Genomic DNA, 7,703 nt, shown 5'->3' with positions numbered 1-7,703 from the left:
ACCCCCTCACTATATTATAGGCTGGACCGAGCACAAACAACTAATGTATTTTTCGTGATATTTTAATTCACCACTTGTTATAGGTAAAATAATGTAGAATAAATGAGGTTCAATGTAAAATTATATATTTTAATGAATAAACAAAGCATAATAATAATTAATTACTAGTACCTACACCCAGAGTTAACGATGCGTACCATTTGTATTTTGTATTTTTATTTTTTAATTATGTACCTATCGATTATACATATTTTATATTAGGAACATGACATATAATATACTACGATGTACACCATTGATGATACCTATAGATGGTTTTTTTATTTCAGACATTAGTTTCTACCGTCCCCCCGTCCAAGTAAAATAAGGGGTAAATAGAAGGGGTAGGCAAAAATAATATAAAAATAGTAGGGGAGCCCCGTCCCCCTACACACCTCCCAATTCGAGCACTGTGCATACCTATACCTACATAAGGTTTAATGATAATATTAAGAAAAACCATTTAAGCACGACAGCTCCGTCTTATCCTAAAGTTGTTTATTTTATTAAAAATAAGAAACTGCTATTGTATCATGCATAATATATTATAAGCATTACTAGTATTAAAACTGTTCACTAGGTTGAGGGTTTGAATTGTACATAATGTCTGGAAAACGAATAATTTCTTTATTTAATTACTATGATACTATAATATAGCGTCTTGTTTTCTTTTAAAAATACTAATTTTTCAAAAGTGACATTTGATAATTTATTCCTACAAGTTTTATGCTACAGCCTACAGGAAATCACCTGTAACTACTTAATTTTCTTTGTATTTGCATAGTAAATATTAATTATGATAGTAAAAATCATAATTGGTTATAATTTGAAATTAATTAACACTGCAATTAAATGATCGTATATTCATAAATTTAAATTTTCAGCTCCTTTTACACATATTATACTAAAACAGTCAAACAGTCGTGATTGGTAGGTAGGCATGTAAAAATAATCGTAAATATTAATTTGTCAAAATATTGCATTTATGTATCGCCAGTGTCGGACTGGTCATAGCCGCTACGCCACGAACGCGTCCGGGGCACCCTGCCGTATTTGTATTGAGGGGCTGCGATAGTACTATGAATATTGGATATTGAATATTATTATCTATTATAATATAATAATAATTATACCATTAAAATGTGCAATACTATTATAGTATTATCGTTTCATCAAAAATTATTGATATAAAAAAATCAATTACGCAACTTGAAACGCATTAAAAAATAATATGTTGTATTATATTATATGGTAAAACGGGGTGAATAAAAACACTTTAGAACTTTTATGTATCACAACAACTATTCTATTTGGGGTTTAGAAATGATCAATACATCAAAATATTGGTCTCATCGAGCACTTAAGGTATGTATATTCAAACTGTGTTTATGTTTAATAATAGTTTTATATTTTTTTTAAGTACTTTGTTTCTATTCACCAAAAGATGGTATCAATAATAAACAATAATAGACACATTCATAGTTTTTTGGTGTATTTTTCGATTATACCAACTGAAACAATCATTGAGATTTTTAAAAATGAAGAGAACAACATTTTCAATTAAAAACTTTTTGTATATTTTTAACTTAAATGTTTCAGTTCAAAAAACAAAGAAGCAAATATGGAATTAAATTTGTAACAATGTCTTCTTTACTTCTGGAAAATTACATACTATGCTTTTATGTTCTGTGTTCTTTTTTTATCTTAAAAAAGTGCCAACAAAAATGGATCAATTTTTTTTTTACAATTTAGTCAATGTAATACATATATACGAGCCATCAAAACTTTCACCCCTAAAATGGCAAAGGTCATTATAAGTAATATAACCAATATATTTAAATGATAAACTAATATTTTTTAAATAATACCTATGATGGATAAAATCTAACTATACTAACCTAACTAAAATATTTACATGATGACAAGAACCGATGATTTTTTTTAATAATTTATTTGGATATTTATCAGTTGTTGTTTTTCAATGTTTAGCCGTGTTGCTGTAGAAACAAACGGAGCGTTTAGAGTTAATCGAATTTCATACTAATGTGTATTCTGCAGTTTAGTGAACGTTTCATTTTTCATATTGATAACACAAATATTCGGTCGGGGAGACGTCGAAGTAACGACTTTCCCGACATTGTAACTACTTGTTTATTAGCACTTTTTTATTATTTTTTAAAATAACATTTTTAATGGATCTTCTGTATGAATACATCGGGGCCCTTTAAGTAAGTACCAGGCTGACACTGTGTATTGCGATACAAGATAATCGATACTTCATATTATAATTTTATCGAGATGTATTTGTATCGAAGATACTTCCAATATGTACAATACAAATCAAATTCAATCCTGACTAGTGACTGTTATTATGCAATACACATTATATATAATTAAACATTTATAACATAGGTACCTACTTAAATGATTAGTTGAATTTTATAAATATAATTAAATACTAAGTAATTACTAATTAGTATAACAGTGATTAGTAAAATTGTTGATTACAGTATTATAATAATCAGTATTTACGGTTTTTATCAATTTAATATATTATATAAGACTAGGTAGTTTAATAATTAAGTTATTACTACCTAATTGCTTTTGTAGTTGATGTCTATCTAAATAACTAAATATAAGTGAATAATAATTAATTGTCTTGTAGATTGTTATTATTATCAAGTCATTACATTTTGTGGTCTATATTAACTAATTATCTTATATGGCTACCGAATTGTGTATAAATAAATTTTTTTAAAAACCCATGACTAATTTTATTTAAATGTATCGAGTGTCTAAATACTTAAAATGTAAGTATCGAATATCTAGTATCTCGATAATCCAAATCCAAGTATCTAGTATCGTGATTTTTTAGTCAGGTCAGGGAAACATGCAGTATGCAATGGGTGACAAAATTAAGTATTCAGTGTTAAACAGTATGTCTTAGTAGACGTAGCAAAATTGAAATTAGGCTATGTAAATAATATCTTGAATCAAAATTACTTATTGTACACATGTTGTATAGATTGTATTTAAATATTTTTAATAATGAAAAAAAAAAGCGTACCTATTTTTTATGTTAATATTTTATTCTACTAAAAGTTGTCTCTGTGTTCTGAAAAATAAAATTTGAACAAATATAACTCGATACCTCTAATAAATATGTAGTTCGTGATCGCGGTTTATGATAATTGATAAGAAAAGTAATTGATAACAACGATCTTCGGTCGGTGAGACGTGAAGTAGCGGCCTACACAACGCACAAGTTTTTGTTTTTCGCGTCCTGCTATTTAATATATTTTCCATGATGCGTCGTGCTGTCTCTGTATTACGTGCATGAACTAATAAGTATAACTAACTTTAAGTATCTTTAATCCGTATTCGTGCTCTAGTACACTGGATTCCATATTTCTATAGACCACGGAATATAATATACCGCATCTACAGATACGTATAATACCTACTAACTGAAGTTAACTACTAACGAAATAGGTAAGTACCTACGTACATAACAATGTGTGTATTATATTCAATCGAATATTTTATCGTATTTTAATAAGGTACTCGTGTATAGTATGCTACATTACATAATACTGTAGGTTAAACCGTTATCGAATAGGTTGGTATTTACTATATAGGTATGGTTTTTTAAAACCATTAAATACATAAAATATGTTAATATTGCTTATCGTATCGACTCAAGTCGCAAGTACTTTCCTATACTAATAAAATATAATAAAAATATATCATTTATAAGAATATGTCATATTTTTCGGTAATTAACAATAATATTATCCCAACAAAAACACTTCGTCGAACTCCGTGTACAAAATTGCTAAGTAAAAAAAAACTAGTCATCTATAAGACTACAGCATTATAAATATGTGATATCATAAATAAATGCTAAGTTAACTTAAATTTAAAAAAAACTAGTAATTTATAATACATAAACATTATAAAGATGTGATATCAAGAATAAATGCTAAGTAAATTAAATTTTAAATTAATTGATTCTATCTCGATCATTTATTTACTTTGCGAGAATTTATTTTCTTTATAATTTAATAATTAAGACTTTTTTATAAAACAAATTTAGTAACATTTGTCATGGAAATTTGTTAAATAGTCCAGTTATGAATAGACATGTTTATTTGTCGAAATATATAAATTCTCGCAAAGTAAATAAATGATTGAGATAGAATCAATTAATTTAAAATTTAATTTACTTAGCATTATTTTATTCTTGATATCACATCTTTATAATGCTGAAGTCTTATAGATGACTAGTTTTTTTTTACTTAGCAATTTTTTACACATTTTTTGTAAGCTTTAATAAATTTTACACTGTCAGTAAATTGTATTGATATTATGATAATAATTTTCAGAAAACTGGTTGAAGCTGAAGAATTCCTATCTTTGTCTTCTGAAGAAATTATTAATCTAATCTCGCGTGATCACATTAATGTTCCATTTGAAGAAAAAGTATGTCTTATAAAATTTGTAATTGTTGTATCTAATTATTGTTGAGAAATCAATTTACTTATGTGGTTTGCGAGGAATATAATCAAATTGTATGATTCACAACTACTAATAACAGGGGAATGGGTGTTTGGGAAGGCGATATTACTAAATAATTATGTAAATGTTTGCATTATTTAATAGGTTTTGGCAGTTTATTAAACTTAGTATTTAATTTAACAGCTATTTATAAAGGTTAGATTATTATCTAGGGATTAATATGTATTTTGAATTGTAAGATATGCATGCAAAAATGCAAGAAAAAAATTAGAGTTATGAGTATTATAAGATATGCAAACAATTTACAATTTCAACTCGCTTTAAAATTAAAATATAATCAGAAGCCAATGAGATGCCCTAGATAATAATCATACCTTTAAATTTTATAAGATATTAATTCCCTCTAATTTTTAAACTAACCTAGCTAAACGTTATTTACTGAGAGTAAAATTATAAAATTTTACCATAAATGTCTGTGTAACTTCCACTTTTGATGTTAAATTAGAAGTTCACAGTGAAAAAATATTAAATTTGAATCAACAAGCTTAGGGTCATTACAAAAAAAAAATATTAACATAACTCAGTTTAATAAAACATCATATTTTTTTTAAAATTATTATCTAGATCACATATCTAATGACTACGTTCTTTCTAATTTCTTAAATGATAATTTACAATTTTGATGGAATTGTATCGTAATTTACAGTGTAAAAGTCTATATCACTTCACATAATCACATGATTATTAAATATTTAAACTACCTATATACATCTCAATTAATAATCTACCAAATATTAGTTTTTTTTATATCAAATAGCAAATTTAAGGTTGTATATTATAATAATATGCTTATCTAATCGATTAAAATATATCTAAATATAAAATTATTTGATCAAGAAAAATAACAGAAATATTATTATTATTATGGTATTGCAATATTTGTATTTGCATTTTAATACTAATACACCTATTTACGTCAAGTCAAAAAAAAAGTTTGCTAATGTAATCTGTTTTAGTTATATATTAATTTAATTATAAATATTTGTTGCAGATATTTGTATGTGTTATTAATTGGATAAATCATGAATTAGATTGTAGACATGACAGTTTGCCTAAATTAATGGACCATGTCCGTTTGTCTTTAGTACCCAAGAGTATATATCAATAAATGTAGTTGATCAACCTCTTATTAAAAATGATCCAAATTGTATGTTTTTTCATTATTATGCTTTAACTATAAATTTAAAATCGTATATAATAATTATAATATTTTTAGGTAAAGATTATATCATTGAAGCTTTAAATTTCCATTATGTAAAGAAACATCTGCACAAAACTGTGCCACAAACAATTTGTAATTCACCTAAACAGACTGGACCTAAAGTATTATTAAATTCAGATTTTAAATTATCTTTTCAATATCATTTTATCTACTTATTTTTTTTTTGCTGTTTCTTCTTGCCATGTGTGATTTATTAGATACGGGGAAGAAGTATACAATGTTGTATGATCCAACAACCAAACTATTGTATATAGCAAAGGAAATGGGTTAGAGATAAGATATGCACTTATCCAGATTCAATTCAAGTAACTATAAAAATTAATTTTTTAAGAAAATCTTTCTAATGAACTTATTGAATTTAAATTGAATTTTCAATATATGTGTTGCCACATTTAATGGATCTGATGAATTTTTGGATTCTTTAGAAATCTATGACCCTAAAACCAATACCTGGATCTTGGAACCATGGCCGAAAAGTTTAGTGAATATTTATGGGGCAGTAATATTTGATATGCCATCACATTTGAGAACATATTAGCTTATACATGGTCTCCTTGTTGGTTGTTGTATATATTATATTCATATTAATTTACAATTCATGAACACGTGTTAAGTATTTTATACATTTTTGATTTCGTGAATTGTATTAAGCCACTTTGATCGCCACTGTACGTCAAAGTTTTAATATAAGTTTTATTATAATTTTTTTAACTTTAGTATAATTAATTTGTTCGTTTATTTGTGTACGCCTGTGATCGGTGTATACGACAGAATGTTTGAATAAAATGGTTTTAAATTATTTAAATTTTATATTATATTATCTCTAAGTAAACTCCTAACTAAACGATCTACATATTTTCTTTAAATATTCTAGTGAAAATAAGGTTTATTTATTTGCAGAGCATCTAATAGTGTTATACTATAGAATTTGCAACAGTATTTTTGCCCTAAATAATTAACAGTAAAAGACGGAAGGTTCTTATTTGAAAATCAGATATTTCTTTCGACACAAGACTTAAGTAAAACAAAAAAAAGTATGAATTTGAAATAATTCGGCTTACCCAGTAGATGCTTTGATATACAGATAACCATAATGTATCGGAGAATAATAAGCAAGTTTTGTCTGCATAATATGTTATTAACGAGCTATATATTTTTGCAAATTATAGTTTATGTTAATTTGTATTATGTTATACATACTATGTTATATTATAAAAACTTATACATAATTAACGAGTTAGTTTTTCATTTTAAGCAGTAAGTTAAGTTAATTTATTTTGTTTTTAATTTTATAATATTTCACTATTTCAGTCTATTTCGTTTTCATGTCAAAAAATATGTATCGTAAATTGTTTAAAGTTAAAAATGTATATCATTCGAGGCTAACTAATATGGAAATACTGTATGAAGTATTAACACTATATCGTACAATTTAGTTTTGGGTTGGAAAAAAATTAAGTACGCTAGTGCTGTATAAACAAATTAACTTTTTTTTAACTTAATAAAAAGTTAACAAAGGTGGGTATTAACTTTTAACTTAACTTAGTTAACCTATAGTAAAATTAACTTTTAACTTTTTGTTATTGGTGCATATTAACTTAACTTAACTGGGTTAAAAAAAATCACTAAATTGCCAAGCCTTGGTTAACTATACCTAAAACTGACTGTATTTTGATATTATATGCCGTGTACCTGTTGCTGGTATTGAAGACACCGCAAATTGGTTGATGACGACTCATTTGTATTTGTCCCAAGGCTTGCAAACGTTATAATTACGTTATATTTGATAAAAAACTATTGAAATTTGTAATCGTAATTATAACGGAAAGCGATAATCAAAAATGCGATAGTCAATAACAATTTT

The 7,703-nt window shown here is 25.8% G+C and overlaps 1 long non-coding RNA gene across 1 annotated transcript; it reads left to right on the top strand.

Moving 5' to 3' along the window:
* The first annotated feature begins 3,300 nt into the window (after positions 1-3,300).
* On the top strand, positions 3,301-6,146 carry LOC132937188 (uncharacterized). Its single transcript, XR_009663628.1, has 5 exons — positions 3,301-3,531; positions 4,425-4,521; positions 5,609-5,764; positions 5,834-5,940; positions 6,037-6,146. It is a non-coding gene; the product is annotated as an uncharacterized LOC132937188 (long non-coding RNA).
* The last annotated feature ends 1,557 nt before the right edge of the window (positions 6,147-7,703 follow it).

The sequence above is a fragment of the Metopolophium dirhodum genome, chromosome 1, assembly GCF_019925205.1.
Source record: "Metopolophium dirhodum isolate CAU chromosome 1, ASM1992520v1, whole genome shotgun sequence".
NCBI classification, from domain to species: domain Eukaryota; kingdom Metazoa; phylum Arthropoda; class Insecta; order Hemiptera; family Aphididae; genus Metopolophium; species Metopolophium dirhodum.
This window is presented reverse-complemented; position numbering and strand designations above follow the sequence as displayed.